The sequence below is a fragment of the Dasypus novemcinctus genome, chromosome 26, assembly GCF_030445035.2.
Source record: "Dasypus novemcinctus isolate mDasNov1 chromosome 26, mDasNov1.1.hap2, whole genome shotgun sequence".
Classification (NCBI taxonomy): domain Eukaryota; kingdom Metazoa; phylum Chordata; class Mammalia; order Cingulata; family Dasypodidae; genus Dasypus; species Dasypus novemcinctus.
Genome location: NC_080698.1, coordinates 57282284 through 57298845, shown reverse-complemented (window position 1 = coordinate 57298845; position 16562 = coordinate 57282284). Strand labels below are relative to the sequence as shown.

Genomic DNA, 16562 nt, shown 5'->3' with positions numbered 1-16562 from the left:
GCAGATGTAGCTCAAGTGATTGAGCGCCTGCTTCCCACATATGAGGTGCTGGGTTCAATCCCCAGTACCTCCTGAAAACAAAACAAATAAACAAGTGAAAAAAACAACTCTGGGGAGCTAAAATAGCTCAGTGGTTGAGTGCTGGCTCCCCACATACCTAAAAAAATTATATTATGTAATCTTTGTATTTTTGAGAATTTTTCAAGCCTTTCTGTTCAATTTTTCTTTCACCAAATAATGACCATTTGGTCCTTTCTGTGTCTTAGTGAGGGCACAGAGGGAAGGCAATAGGGGAGCGCGGACAGCATGTCAACTAGAATAGGACAGGCTGCAGGATACCAGGTGATAGAAAAGGAGACGAAGCTGGACATAAACTCAACAATACGGCGGGCCCTGAAGGAGATGGGCAGTAATTTCACTGTTTAATTTTCAATGTTGTATCTGTCAGGGCTCACCTGAGAAAGAGTCAATCTCTCTCTCTCTCACACACACACACACACAGAGTTTGGGGGAGAAAGAGTGCTTTATTATAAGGAAGTGGCTCATGTGATTGTGGGGCTGGCAAGTCCAAATTCTGTGGGACAGGACAAGGGTGAAAGTTGTGGTAAGAGTGATGCTGAGTTCTTGAGACTAACAAGACTGGACGCGCGGGAATGGGTGGAAGGCGTGGTCTCGAGGCAGGATCCTTCTGATGGCTGGAACTCGCAGTTCCTGCTCTTGAGATCTCTGGCTGATTGGACAAGGTCTCCTCACGTTAGCCAGGGTCATTTCCCTTACTTAGGGTAAATGATTGTAGATACTAACCCAATCTATGAAATACTTCCAGAGCAACAACTAGACCAGTGTTTGACTGAACAACTGGTCAACATAACCTAGCCAATTTAACACATAAAGTTAACCATTAAATGGTGTTAGGGAACCTTGAACTGCTGTACAGTTGACACAGATATCCACGTAGTCAGCCTCCTTCCAGTCGTCATCATGATGCAGCAGCCAGTATAAACTTCCCCTCCTGCTAGAATAAATATAAAAAAAGGTCAAAATATTTGAAGCAATGGTTTTCAGGCATTGGACAGTGGATCGCTTAGAGCCATGATCCTTGAGCTTTGGGGAGCACTGTAGGGGACCTCCATGTTTGCCCCAGCTTTCTGCTTGGGGGTCATTCCAAACCATGGTATAGGAAAATGGAGCTGAGCAGATAGCAGCAGTGTCTTGGGCAGAAAAGAAGAAAAGCAGATTTGTGGCTGCTTCGGTGGCTGCAGTTTGTGTGTCTTAGTGCCAGGGCTGCCATGACAAATACCTCACAATGGGCTAAAGTAACAGGGCTTTGTTGTCTCAAGGCTTGTGAGGCTGGAAGTCCAAAATCAAAGTCCGCACCACCATGCTTTCTCCCGGAGTCTACAGCATCCTAGTGCTGGTTGCTGCAGTCCTTGGGGTTTCTTGCCTTGCACCCCTGCCTTCCCCCCATGACTTGTCCTTTTAGATTCCACTTCTCCTACTCAGTTGTCTGTGTCTCCTTATAAGGACTTTAGCCATATGGATTAAGGGCCTCTCTGGTTCAATTTGTCCTCATCTAAATAGGATCTTCAAAAATCCTATTCGAAAATGAGTCCATACCCTAACTAATAACACCTTCAAAGGTCATAATTACAAATGAGCGCACCCACAGGAATGCAGATTAAGATCTGAACATGTCTTTCATGGGGAGTGTGGTTTATTCCCCAATAGTCAGTATACCAGATGTGAGAGAAGAGTAGAAAAAAATCCCTTAATGCTACATAAGTGTGACTTTCAGGTCCTTGCCAAAGTCTAAACAGCACGTTCAGGGCAAAGAGCCATGTGCCATAGTAGAGAGCAGCTGCTGGGGGACGGAGGGCCGAACAGGGGTGGCAGAGGTCCCACCATGTCGGAATTTCAGTCAGCCGAGCCAGAGGCCTTGGTGAATCTCTGGCAGTCAATTAAAATCCCCAAAAGACCGTCCATTAAAAGTAAGAATCATGCCATAGGACTAAGCACTCAACACTCATTGGAGGAAGCTAACAAAATCCACAATCACTGTAGGGTTCACACAGTGTGTAGCACACAAAAAATTTATTAGGCATGTGAAGAAGGAGAGAAATGCGACCCATAATTAAAAGAGTAAAAAAAAAAAGTCAAAGGAAGCAGACTCACAGATGAACCAGATGTTGGAATTAGCAGACAAGGATGTTAAAATAACTGTTACAGATATGCCAAAGAATTTAGTGGAAAAAGGTGACAAATAAGTGAACAAATGGGAATTTTAACAGTGAAATGGAAACTTTAGAAAAAGGAATCAATAAGAAGTTCCAAAACTGAAAAATATATCTGAAATGAAGAACTTGTCAGCAATGCTTAATAGCAGACCAGACACTGCAGATGAAAGGATAAGGAGGGAAGCAGATGTGGTTCAATTGATAGAGTATCTGCCCAGGGTTCTATACCCAGAGCCTCCTGACCCGTGTGGTAAGCTGGCCCATGAGCACTGCTGCTGTGTGCAAGGAGTGCCCTGCTCCACAGGGGCATCCGCGCATAGGGGTGCCCCATGCGCAAGGAGTGCGCCCCACAAGGAGAGCCGCCCCACAGGAAAAAAGTGCAGCCCACCCAGGAGTGACGCCATACACACAGAGAGCTGACGCAGCAAGATGACACAACAAAAAAGAGACACAGATTTCCAGTGCCGCCAGATAACGCAAGTGGAAACAGAAGAACACACAGCGAATGGACACAGAGAGCAGGCAATGGGGGGTGGGGGGGAGGGAAAGGGGAGAGAAATAAACAAAATAAATCTTTAAAAAAAAAGGATAAGGAAATACAAAAACAGATTATAGATATTAATCAGGTGAAGCACAAAGAAGAAAAAGAATTTTTTAAAAAAGAAAGAAAAAAAAGAGTGAAACAATATAAAATCATATACTATGTGCGCAACTGAAGATCCAGGAAAAGAAGAAAGAAAGGGTCAAAAGAATTATTTAAAGAGATAATGGACAAATATTTTCCAAAATTGAAGAGAGACATCAATCCATAGATTCCAAAGGTCCAGTAGACCTCAAGAAAGATAAATGCAAAGAAGACGTAGGCATACTTAGATGATACATTATCATCAACCTGATAAGAAAGACAGAAAGAAAGCTTAAAATTAGACGTAAAAATAAACGCATTACCTTCGGGGAAAAAATGAAAGAATGATGGCTGACTTTTCATCAACAATAATGGAGGCCAGAACACCAGGAAATGACATCTTTTAAGTTTTTTTTTTTTTTTTAAAAGTCAATCCAGATTTCTGTAATCAGTGAAATATCTTTTGAAAAATGAAAATGACACATTTTTAGAAAAAGAAAAGCTGGAACAATTTGTTGCTAGCAGGTCTGCATCACAAGAAACACTGAGTAAGTTTTCCGGTTTGAAGAAAGGAGATCCTGGTTGAAAGTCCAGATCTTCAAGAAGGAATGAGGAACTAGAAACATAAACAGGGAGGTAAATATAAAGCCAAGTGATAGAAGTGTATGGTAAGATTATATCTACATAGGAGTAAAATCCATGATAGCAGCACAAAGGGTGGAAGGAGTGGATAAAAGAAACTACACCATTGTACATTTCTAACACTGTACATGAAATTGTATTTTTTCATTTCAAGATAGACTATGATAACTTAAGGATGCAGAACTCCTGAAGCAACCACTGAAATATAAAAGGAAGACTTACAACTAACTAAAAATTCAATGAAAGAGAGAAAATGGAATACTAGAAAATACTTGAATATTTCAGAAGAAGTCTGGAAAAGAGGAATAAAAGACCAAAGATCTGAAGGGACAAATGAAACACAAATGGCAAGATGGTAGAATTAGCCCCAGCCATATGAATAATTAAAGATGGAAATGGAATAAACACTCCAATTAAAGGTATTATGAGACCAAACAGAAAAAAAGTCTTAACTCTATAATGTTTACAAAAGACCCTTTTTAATATAAGGATATAAATAGGTTAAAAGTAAACAAATGGAAAAGAGAATACTATAGTTGCAAGAAAACTGATATGGCTGGGTAACTATCACAGCTATATTAATACAGCAATGTGGCTATATTAATATTCCCCAGAATAGAGAGGTGCTTTTCAAAATGATAAAAGGTTTAATTCATCAGGAGTTTATAGCTATCCTAAAGTATATGCACCCCCAAATAGCTACAAAATTCATGAAACAGAAATCAACAAAACTAAAAGAAGAAATAGTCAAATCCACACAATATCATTCCTCTCATAAGAACTGATGAACAGGTAGACAAAAAAAAAAAAGAGTAAGGAAATATTAGATTTGAAACTCACTGACTACCAATTTGACCTAATAGGCATTCTATGACTATCATCCCCAACAATTGCAGAATATACATTTTCACTCACCAAAATAGATCATAGGGGAAGCGGACTTGGCCCAGTGGTTAGGGCCTCCGCCTACCACATGGGAGGTCCGCGGTTCAAACCCCAGGCCTCCTTGATCCGTGTGGAGCTGGCCCGCGCGCAAGGCATGCCCTGCCACGCAGGGGTGTCCCCCACGTAGGGGAGCCCCATGTGCAAGGAGTGCGCCCCGTAAGGAGAGCCACCCAGCACGAAAGAAAGTGCAGCCTGCTCAGGAATGGTGCTGCACACACGGAGAGCTGACACAACAAGATGATGCAACAAAAAGAAACACAGATTCCCGGTGCTGCTGACAACAACAGAAGCGGACAAAAAAAAACCCAACAAGGACACACAGCAAATGGACACAGAGAACAGACAACTGGGGGGGGAGGGGGTGGGGGAGAATAAAAAAATAAATAAATGAATAGATCATAGTTTAAAACACTTCTTAATAAGAGTTCAAAGATGTGAAATCAAATAAAGCACGCACATTTACCACACCAGAATCTACTCAGAAATTTAAAAAAAGATAACCAGAAAAATCCCCAAATGTTTGGAAGTTGAACAACATACTTTTAAATAATGTATGGGTTTAAGAAATTAGAGAGTGGATATGGCTCAAGTGGTTGAGAGCCTGCTTCCCATATGAAAGTTCCCAGGTTCAGTTCCTGGTGCCTCCTAAAACAGACAAAAAAATAAAACAGCAAAAAAAAAAAAAAAAAAAAAAAAAAACCCACTCAGGGATGCTGATGTGGCTCAGTGCTTGAGTGCTGGCTTCCCCTGTGCAAGGTCCTGGGTTCAATACCCAGCCCCGGGACTTCAAAAAAAAAAAAAAAAAATCACAAGAGAAGTTAGAAAATGCTGTTTACTGAATGATAATGAAAGAATAATATCTCAAAATTGATAAGATGCTAGTAAAGCAGACCTTGGAGGGAAAGTTGTAGATTTAAATCCACATGTCAGAAAAGAAGAAAAGTTTAAAGTCAGTGATCTAAGTAAAGTTGATAAATCCCTAGCAAGACTGACTGACAGAGAGAGCTAGAACTAGAAAGAGAAACACAAATTACCAATACCAGGAATGGAAAAGGGAGCGTTACTGCAGATCTTGAAGACTAAGAAGATAACAAGAGGGGAGCTGGTGTATCTCAGTGTCTGAGCACCTGCTTCATGTGGACAAGGTCCTGGGTTCAATTCCTGGTACCTCCCCCCCAAAAAAGTTAACACAGGATATCAGGAACTCAGTGGAAATGCCTTGGAAAATATAATTGTTTTAATCTGACAGAAGAAATAAAAAGTCTGAGTTAAAGAAATTCAATCTGTAATTAAAAACCTTCCCACAAAGAATACTCTAGGCACAGGTGACTCATTGGTGAATTCTACCTATCTTAAAATAAATAAATATTACACAAATCCTTTTAGATAAAAGGACAGGAGACATTTGCCAACTCATTTCATGAGAACCCTGTTACCAGAACTCAACAAGGACATTACAAAAGAAGGAAAGGGACAGATCAATATTCCTCAGGAACAGAGGTACAAAAATCCTAAACAAACCATTAAACCCAGCGATATATGAAAAAGATTATGGATCACAATCGAGTGACGATGCCAGATTGGTTTAACCTTTGTACGTCAATCCATTACATTAACAAAAATAAGGAGGAAAACCCACGTGAGTATCTCAAGAAAGCATTTCATGAAACTCAACCATGTTCATTGTTTTCTTCCATTCGACCGGTGTTTTCTGAATGGCTGCGGGATCAGGCTCTGAGCAGTGAGCCATCAAAGGGTCTCAGCCCGTGGAGTTCCTGCTGAGTGGGAGGGACAGACAACAAGCAAAAAGGCAAATTAATACATAACGTGACCTCAGGTAGCCATACGGGCTTTAAAGAAAACTAAAGCAGGAGAAAGGCGTGGAAATGGATGGTCGGGGAAATCCTGAGAAGGTGACCTTTCATGGGCGACCTGAATAAAGTGACCATCTTAGTTTTGTTTTTGCCATAACAAACGACCCGTGAGCTTGGTGCCTTAAACAGCCGAAGTGTGTTCTGGTTTCAGCTCGGGCCCCCCTGCGCTGACACCAGGGGCTGGGCCGGGCGGTGTTCCTTTCGGAAGGTCCCGGGGAAGGGCCCGTCGCCTGGACTTCGGGGTCCTGGGCAGAGAGCAGCCCCTGGCAGCTGTGGGGCTGAAGTTCCCGTTTCCTGGCCGGCTCTGAGCTGAGGGCCAGTCTCAGCTTCCCGCTGCGTTCCTTGGCTCCTGGCTGCTTTTTCCTCTTGAAAACCATCAACAGTGGATCAAGCCTGCCCCACACTTCAGTCTCTCTTCTTTCTCTTGGTGAGTCTCGTCTCTCTAACCCAGCTGGGGAAAGTCTTGGCTTTTCCTGCTTTTGAAGGCCTCCTGTGATTAGATTGGCCCCACCCGGATAACCCAGAATCATCTCCACGCCTCAAGGTCTGTGCCCTAAATCCCATCAGCCACCTACCTTTTGCCACATATTGCAACGTGTTCACAGGTTCTGGGCATCGCGGTGTGGACATCTTTGGGGGAGCACGGCATAATTCTCCCAACACTGTAAGGGAGGGAGCCATAGGGATGTCGGGGAAGATTCCAGGCGGAGAGAGCTGCCGGCGCAAAGCCCTGAGTCAGACCCTGAGGCTGGAAGGGACGAGGGCATGAGTGCTGGCAAAAGAGGTGGGGGGCTCTCAGGAGCCAGGGGGGCCAGTGCTGCTTGTCCTGCCTTCTAGTGTGTCTAATAGGGAAGACTTACAGTCAGCATCGTTCATTTGGCAGATATTTTTTGACTCTGGTACAGGGTGAGGCCTGAGCCAGGGGCTGGTGACTGATGAGTTAAAATGGGCTGGCAGCGTTGTGTGTCCAGTCAGGCTACTGCTGATTGGTCCTGGTGTACAGTTGTACAGGCTGTGCACTGCACAGGGATCCTGGTGTACAGCTGTGCAGGCTGTGCCCCGCACAGGGGTCCTGGTGTACAGCTGTGCAGGCTGTGCCCTGCACAGGGGTCCTGGTGTACAGCTGTACAGGCTGTGCCCTACACAGGGGTCCTGGTGTACAGCTGTGCAGACTGTGCCCCACACAGGGGGTACTGGTACAGCTGTACAGGCTGTGCCCTACACAGGGGTCCTGGTGTACAGTTGTACAGGCTGTGCACTGCACAGGGAGTACTGGTGTATAGTTGTATGGGTCATGCACTGCACAGGTATGCAGTTCTATAGGCTGTGCATTGCATAGGGGTCTTGGTATGCAGTTCTATAGGCTGTGCATTGCACAGGGGTCCTGGTGTACAGCTGTACAGGCTGTGCCCTGCACAGGGGTCCTGGTGTACAGCTGTGCAGGCTGTGCCCTACACAGGGGTCCTGGTGTACAGCTGTACAGGCTGTGCCCCGCACAGGGGTCCTGGTGTACAGTTGTATAGGCTGTGCACTGCACAGGGAGTACTGGTGTATAGCTGTACAGGCTGTGTACTGCACAGGGGTCCTGGTGTACAGCTGTACAGGCTGTGCACTGCACAGGGGTCCTGGTGTACAGTTGTACAGGCTGTGCCCTACACAGGGGTCCTGGTGTGCAGCTGTAAAGGTCGTGCACTGCACAGAGAGACCTGGGAGGAGACTAGCTTGAGCTCCAGCCTCCGAGCCCAGAGCCTTGGCTCAGGACTGTGTCTGCCTGGAGAAAGGGCGCCTTTTAAAACTTCACACAAAGGCACTCTCCCATACCCTGCAGGGAGGGGCGCATTTTTCCAAATTCCTAAAACACTCTGGGTGACCTAGTGTCGCTCCTGCTTTTTGCTCCCCTCCCAGGACCCCTTCTACACTCCTCCCTCACTGCTACAACTTCATTTTATTCCAGGCAGCAGTGTAGGCAAGTGAACACCACACCAAAGCCCCAGACAAAACCCGCTGTTGGTCAGCCTCCCTTACGGATGTGGAGGCCCGGGGAGCTAAAATGCAGGTGGAAGTTGGTGGATCCGGCCTTCAGGGAAGTTCCTGGAGTGTGGGATGACTCCGCTGGCGGTGCTCCTTTCGCCCTTTCTCCTTCCTCCTTGCTGCCCCTTTCAGCAGCCACCCTGGAGGTAGAAGGATGTGAGCTTGAGCTGATCCTGCAGAGCTTGAAGGAACCTGGGTCCCCATGGCATCATAAAGCTGTTGCATCAGCCCTGGCCTTGCGAGCCACGTGAGCTTGCTTAGGCTGCTGTCCTCATTTCACAAAAGCATCCTGCACAATAGTTCAGAAGCCCAAAATTAAAGACTAGCCTGCTAACGCAGCATTTCTTCTGGAAATGTGATAGACGTGTTTTCGTAAGAAGTAGGGAAAGACCGAGGGCTCGCCACCAAACGCTAGCGAGCAATTCACAAAATCCCTAGTCTCCATCCCTGCAAAAGGGAGAGAGCCTTGCTTGCCAGCTCTTAGGGTTGCTAGGAGGCAAAGGAGCTGCAAGTTCTTAGAACAGGCCCTGGCACAGGCTAGAGCTGTGGAAGAGTTACCACTTACTACCGTTACTCCTAAAGAGGTCACAACTAGAATTGCTTCTTTTGAGACCATTTCTCTCCTACTATTTTTATCATGCCCACCTCCAGGCTAGCTCCGAACTGGAGCAGTGAAGGCACACCGTTCTTAATAAACGTATATCTCTATACCAGTGTCGCAGCGTTGCCGGTTGGCTTTGCCTGCCATTTGTATTTTCATGATGATGCCGATAGTGTGAGACCGAGGTTGAGATGGGATGGAGCTATCCCCTCGTCACAGCCTCACAGGATGACAAGTGCTGGTCTTCAGGTCTGAAGGCTCCCAGACTGCATGTGATCAGTGCACCTGCTGTTGGGCAGGTCAATGCTCGTAAATCAAACGCCCTGGAGTCTCTCGGGTAAATCGATCATCTCCAAAGGGGTCTGTCTTCCCAGTGACTGACTCCCTGGTCCTGGTCTCCACACATTTGGGGCAGTGAATTGGGAACCCAGAGGTGTCTGGCAGGCGTGGAGTCAGAGAAGAGCATTGCTGCGTGGAGGCAGGGCTCTGTGTCCGTTTCATTCTGTGTTACATCCTCAGAGGCTAGCATAGTGCCTGTCACCTAAGAGGTCTCCAACTGATACTTGGTTAACGAAAGAAAGAATGAAGAGTCAGGAACTGTAAGGACCGTTCGTCTAGGTCAGCAGTGTGGTATTAAAACGCCAGTTCCTGCGAACCACCAAGGGATTTAGGTTCAGTAGACACTCGTGTGTTAGGATCAGGTTGGACTATAAGAAATAAAAGTAACATATTAAACAAGAAAGAGTTTTATTTCTCTCTCATGTTCAAGAAGCCTGGAGGTGGGCGGTATAGAACTGGTAGGCTATTCCAACCTATCAGGGATCCAGGCTTCTTCTATTTTATTCTACTATGAAGGGCTTCCAGTCTTATGTTCACCTCATGGAACAAAATGACTGCTGAAGCTCCAGCCATAATGTTTGTATTTCAGCCAATATGAAGCAAGAAAGGGAGAATACAAGGCAAAGGGTAAACACCAACTATTTTTTTTGGTCTTTATTTATTTTTTTAATGTTACATTAAAAAATATGAGGTCCCCATATACCCCCTACCCCTCTCACCCCACTACTCCCTCATAGCAACAATCTCCTCTATCATCATGAGACATTCATTGCACTTGGTAAATACATCTCTGAGCACTGCTGCACCTTATGGTCAGTGGTCCACACCATAGCCCACACTCTCCCACAGTCCAACCAGTGAGCCATGGGAGGACATACAGTGTCCAGTAACTGTCCCTGCAGCACCACCCAGGACAACTCCAACCCCTGAAATGCCCCCACATCACATCTCTTCCTTCCACTCCCTACCCCCAGCAGCCACCATGGCCACTTTCTCCACACCAATGCCACATTTTCTTTGGTTACTAATCACAATAGTTCATAAATAGAATATCAGTAAGTCCACTCTAATCCATACTCTATTCCTCCATCCTGTGGACCCTGGAATGGCCATGTCCACTCCACATCTATATCAAGAGGGGGCTTAGATTCCACATGGATGCTGGATGCAATTCTCCTGCTTTCAGTTGTAGGCACTCTTGGCTCCCTGGTGTGGTGGTTGACATTCTTCACCTCCATGTTAGCAGAGTGGGGTAAGTCCAATAAATCAGAGTGTAGGAGCTGCAAGTCTGTTGAGGCCCAGGGCCTGGCTATCACATGGTCAGTCCAGAGATTCAGGTCCCCTGGGTATACATTAAACCCCAGCACCAACTACAGTTCCGGTAAAAGTAACAGGAGAGGCTTGTGGACAAAGATCACATCTGAGTCCAGCTCCATCACACAGAAACACAAATTCCAAAGTAGGGCCAACTGACATGGCACTGAACTCCATCTGCCATGACCATAGAACCTGTGGTTCTCTGCAACCCTCAGAAGAACCAATACCTGGGGTTGCATCTACTTTTATCTGTCTCTGGGACTCTGCTCAGGTGTGTATAAGGATAACCCCTCTCATAACCTCCTGGCTCTTTTTAGAGACTCATAGCCATATAAACTCATTTGTCCTTTTATTCAGGACAAAAAGCATTTTTAACTCCTGGTATTATATGTAGACTAAGATATTCTGCTGGTCCGAGTTGACCCTTTTATTCAAGGTCATTTTCTAGTTACATCATCAGCTGGTACTTGGTAGTAATCTCTCAGCTCCTGGGAGGCTCATCCCTGGGAGTTATGTCCCACGCTGGGGGGAAGGCAACACATCTACATGCTGAGTTTGGCTTCGAGACTGGCCACATTTGAGCAACACAGAGGCTCTCAGGAGGTAACTCTTAGGCACCCTGCAGCTCTAGGCCTTGTTCTTATTTCAGGTGCACAGCTTACAAGCATAGTCATTAGTATCAAGGGCTCATTGTTGGACCTTCCTTCTTTTTTGAATACCAACTATTTTTGAAAGACATTCCTGGAAGCCATGACAAGCCACCTCCACTTATATCTGAGTGGCCAGAGCATAGTCATACAGATATACCTAGCTGCTTGAGACAAGGGAAAATGTATTTTCTGTTCTGGTTAGTCTTATGCCCAGCTAAAAGAAGGAGGTCTGTACTACAACAAGAGAGGAGGAGAGAAGATACACATGGGGCCACTCCCCACGATCACACACCTAAAGCCTGCAAGTTTAGCCAGCATCCCTGGTGATTCCAGTGCAGGTGGCACATGGGCCTCCCCTGGAGAAGCTCTCTGGCCACGGGGGCATCTGAGAGATGGCAGAACTCCTTGCTCTGGTGACTTCCTTGCCTCGTGTAGAGCCAATGCTGAAGGCTGCACGGTTCATTTGGCTCGTGATGTCATTCCTCACGAGCTCATTCTCTCCTGGCTTTTGTCCTGTTTAGAATCCAGCACTCCCTGAGCTCTAGTATGAGCCAAGTGCTTTTGCTACGACAGTATGTTCCTCTCTGCAGCCGCAGCGCCCTGCTGACGTTCGGCAAGCCAGCAGACGGTCTCCGAGGGCGGAGTGGAGGTGGCCATCGGGTCCGGTTGACTGCGGGCCTCTGTCCTCTCCGCTCCTTCACTGCACACTGTGACCCCGCCCTAGCGCCCTGGAGGAGCAGCGTGCAGCCTCCTTTCTCCTCACCCCGTATTTTGGACTGCCTCTTAAGGGAGGTGCTTCCATGTACAGCTGGTGCGATGGTGTTAAGGTAGACGGGCCCTGGCGGTGATATTCGTGAAGTTAACCCACTCCTGTGCAGGCAGGCCCTTCTGGCTGGATGCCTTCGGCTTTGTGCTTTCTTATTCCTTGCCCCAAACGCATTAACTCTGGAGAGTTGCTAAGGTTCCAAGTCAGTGACGTCAGCCCCTCTCCTGGGGATGTTGGCGCGAGAACGCTCTTCCCTGCGTGAGGAAGTCCGCTCAGCCTTCAGGAGCTTTCCGCAGTTGTCTTGGATTCTTCCTGGGCGTCTGCCCTGAGGTACAGTTAAGACCACAGAAGACAGATCAGGAAGATGGAAGGGGCAGAGGGGCAGGTCGAGAAGACAAAGGAAGCAACACATCACGGCCAGAAGGCGCTCCAGAACCTCTTCTTTATAAGTGACTTTAGTCACAGTGTTTTAAAAAAAAAACCACTAAATTTCGTCATTCACTTACCATATGGCCCCACAGTTCCAGCCCTGGACGTGCTTGCCTGAGTGCAGCAGGAACACTATACAAGAAAGTTCGCCATGGCATGGCAAAAATTTCACAAGCAATGCAGATAGCCATTCACAGGATAGTGCATATGTAAGTCGTGGTCTAGTCATACAATAAAAATTACTGAACTCCAGCCAAATGTGAAAACAGGAAAAAAATCTTAGGATTGTATTATCGAATGGAAGAAGCAAGTCATGGTATGATAATATTTTATACAGCTGAAATATGGCACTGTTTGGAGAGATAGACTCTTTTAGTCTGCCAGCCACTGAAACCAATCCCGTATATTGGGCTGGCTTCACAACAGGAACTTACTGGCTTACAGTTTCAGAGGCTGGAAGGCTGCTTTCCTTCTGGGGTCAGTTTCTTCTGACTGGCTGGCAAACTTTGGGGTCCCTTGGCTTTCCCATCCCATGGTGCTGCCCATGTGGCCTCTTGTCCTTTCTCTTCCAGGTTCCGTTGACTTCGGCTTCTGGCTGCTGTCCATGGCCTCCCTTTCTGTGTCCAGCTTCCTTTGCTTCTAAGGACATCATCATGTCGGATGACGGCCCCCGTCCTTCAGTGTGGGTATGCCTGAACCAAGAGCGTCTGCAAAGGTCCTATTTACAAGTGGGTTCACGCCCACAGACCAGGGGTTGGGACCTGAGCATGCCTTTTGTGGGAACCATGATTTAACCCCCAACTCATACTTAGATGATGAAACAATTTTTTTTTAAAGCAAGGAAATGAATTGTGGATTCAGACAAAATGGAATATGTGAACTTCTCCCTATTTCTCCTGCTAAATATCCTGGACGCTATATATAAAATAAACATAAGACTCTAAAAAGTGGAGAAAAGAAGGGAGATCACCCAGGGACCTAGGGATACAAAAATTACCCAACTATATGTTGTCTACAAGAATTTACTTCAATATAATGATGTCGGTAGGTTAAAAGTGGAAGGGCAGAAAGAGCTACACCACACAAATGTTAATCTAAAGAAACCAGCAGTGGCTATATTGATATCAGATGACATGATGGTCTATATAGAGAATCCCAAGGAATCTATTTAAAAATCCTCAGTATTAAATAAATAAATAAAACCTTTGTCAAGGTTGCACGATACATGTCAACATATAAAAATGAATTTTGTTTCTTACACTAGCAAAGAACATGGGAAAACCAAAATGAAAACACCATGCTACTTATAACTGCTCAAAACCATGAAATGCTTAGGTATGAAAAAAACAAAACAAACACATAAAAGACTTATATAAAACTGAAAACTGCAACATGGCGATAAAAGAAATCAAAGATCAAAATAAGTGAAGAGACAATGTTTGTGAACTGGAAGACTCAACTTAGTTAAGATGTCAGTTCTCCCCAAACCAATATATAAGTTTAATGAAATTCCCTTCAAAGTCCCAGCTATATGTTTTCTAGATCTAGACAACATTCTTCCAAAATTTATATGGAAAGTTGAAGTAACTAGAGTAACTAAAACAGTACTGAAAAAAGAAAGTGGGAGGAATCATTCTACCCAATTTTAAGCTCTCTTATGTAGCTACAGTAATTAAGACCATGTAGTGTTGGTGGAAGGATAGAGACATGGATTAATGGAACAGAACAGAGAACCCAGAAATAGACCCACAAAATTGATTTTAATCCCTCTGCCAGAAATGGCTTACTCGTCTGTTTGTTCATTTTTTCAAACTGTCTGCTCATTGTTTTTGCTCAATGCCTGCTTGTTGTCGGCTCATTGTCTGCTCATCTTCTTTAGGAGGCAACAGGAACTGAACCCAGGCCCTCCCATGTGGGAGGCGGGCGCTCAAATGCCTGAACCACATGCACTCCCCACCAATTGATTTTCAACAGAGGTGCAAGAGCAATTCAATGGAGGAAGGATAACTTGCAGCCAAAGCAGTTGGTGCTGGACCAGTTGGATATTTATAGGAAAATAAACAATAAAAACTCTCAACCTAAAGCTCATATATTATACAAAAATTAAAATGGATCATAAATTCAGATGAAAAATGAAAAAGTATAAAGCATTTAGAATAAAGCACATGAGAAAATCTTTGAGACATAGGGCTGGTAAAGAATTCTTAGACATGACACCAAAATCATGATTCTTATAGGAAAAAATCAATACAGTAGACTTCGTAAAAAATTAAGATTTTACTCTGTGAAAGATCCCTTCAAGAGATAAAAAACAAACTACAGCCTGGGAGAAAATATTCATAAACCACATATCCAAGAAAACACCTCAAACTCAACAGTAGGAATAGAATTCAAAGTCCAGAAATAAACCCAAACAGTTTTTGACAAGAGTGCCAAATACATTTTTGACAAGAGTGCCAAGACAATTAGATGGGGGAAAGAATTCTCTTTTCTATAATACAAATGGTACTGGGACAATTGGGTTTCCACATGCAGAAGAATTAAGTTGGACCCCTTCCTTTACCATTCGAAAGAATTAACTCCAAAAGGATCAAAGAGCTCAAGGTAAGAGCTACAACTGTAAAACTCTCAGAAGAAAACACAACAGGAATTCTCCATGATCTTGGCTTAGGCAAAGACTAGAAAGTGTTGGCAAAAATGTGGAAAAATTTGTACCTTCATACAAGGCTGATAGGAGTGTAAAATGGTGCAGATGCTTTGGAGAGCATTTTGGCAGTTTCTAAAAAAGTTAAACATAGGGCTACCATGTAACGCAGAAATTCTGCTCATAGGAAACATTATGTCTACACAAAACTTGTACACAGATGTTCACAGCAGCATTCTTTATAACAGTTAAAAAGTAGAAGCCACCTAAATGCCCATTGGCTGATGAATGGGTAAACAAAACATGGTCTATCCCTACACTGAAATATTATTCGGCCATAAAAAGGAACGAAGTTCTGATACGCACTACAACATGGGTGAACCTTGAACATATTAATCTAAGTGAAAGAACCCAGATGAAAAAGGCCGTGTGTCGTGTGAACCTGTTTATATGAAATGTCCAAAACAGGCAAATCCATGGCTACAGAGAGCAGATTAGCGGTTGCCAAAAGCAGGAACAGGGTGTGGCTTCTAGTGGGTGCAAGTTCTCTTTTTGGAGTGATGCACACATTTATCACTTTGACTCTTGCCTTTAATTTCTATCCTGAGCTAAATGTTTCCCCCTCAGAATATCTTGACTCTCATCACAAAGTAGTCTGGTTTATTTATAATCCAGGATTTAAAGAAATTGACCCAGGGAAGCGGCTTTAGCCCGACGGATAGGGCGTCTGCCTACCACATGGGAGGTCCAAGGTTCAAACCCAGGGCCTCCTGACCCGTGTGATGAGCTAGCTCACACCCAGTGCTGATGTGTGCAAGAAGTGCCGTGCCACACGGGGGTGCCCCCTGCGTGCAAGGAGTGCACCCTGTAAGGAGAATCGCCCAGTGTGAAGAAAGTGCAACCTGCCCAGGAGTGGCGCCGCACACACTCAGAACTGATGCAGCAGGATGATGCAACAAAAAGAGACATAGATTCCAGGTGTCGTTGACAAGAATACAAGTGGACACAGAAGAACACACAGCAAATGGACACAGAGAGCAGACAACTGGGTGGGGGGGGGGCGGGGGAAGGGGAGAGAAATAAATAAAAAATAAATCTTTAATAAAAGATAAACAAATAAATAAAGCAATTGACCTGAGGCTCACACATTCTAATAAACAAATCTGGTTCCAACTGCTTGGGAAACAGGCACATAAAATCCCAGAACATCTTTTTCCTTCACAGTCTCTCTCTTTCTATCCATTTCAGTGTTGTAAGGGCCCACTTGCAAAAGATCTATGGAAATGGCTCTTTCCCTGGTAAGAGGGGGAGAAGCAGTACAGCGTATTCTAGAGTTGGCAGTGGGGGAGAGGGGAGGAGAGCAGTGCCTCAATGCTCTGGATCTCCAGACCGTGTGAGAGCTGAAGGTAGGTCAGAAGATGATCTGCAGACGTTTGATTCAAAACCCTAGGCCAGCCTGGGAACC

At 45.0% G+C, this 16562-nt stretch overlaps 2 long non-coding RNA genes across 3 annotated transcripts; one reads left to right on the top strand and one right to left on the bottom strand.

The window, feature by feature from the left end:
• Positions 1 to 663: 663 nt before the first annotated feature.
• LOC139437624 (uncharacterized) lies at positions 664 to 4727 on the bottom strand. Its single transcript, XR_011647494.1, has 2 exons — positions 4417 to 4727; positions 664 to 1012 (listed from the first exon to the last, which is right to left on the bottom strand). It is a non-coding gene; the product is annotated as an uncharacterized lncRNA (long non-coding RNA).
• A 1129-nt stretch (positions 4728 to 5856) lies between these two features.
• LOC131276089 (uncharacterized) lies at positions 5857 to 16150 on the top strand. Of its 2 annotated transcripts, none has more exons than XR_009183573.2 (3): positions 5857 to 6085; positions 13026 to 13139; positions 14333 to 16150. It is a non-coding gene; the product is annotated as an uncharacterized lncRNA (long non-coding RNA). The 2 variants fall into 2 exon arrangements; XR_009183574.2 differs by having other exon boundaries at positions 5857 to 6747.
• Positions 16151 to 16562: the final 412 nt, after the last annotated feature.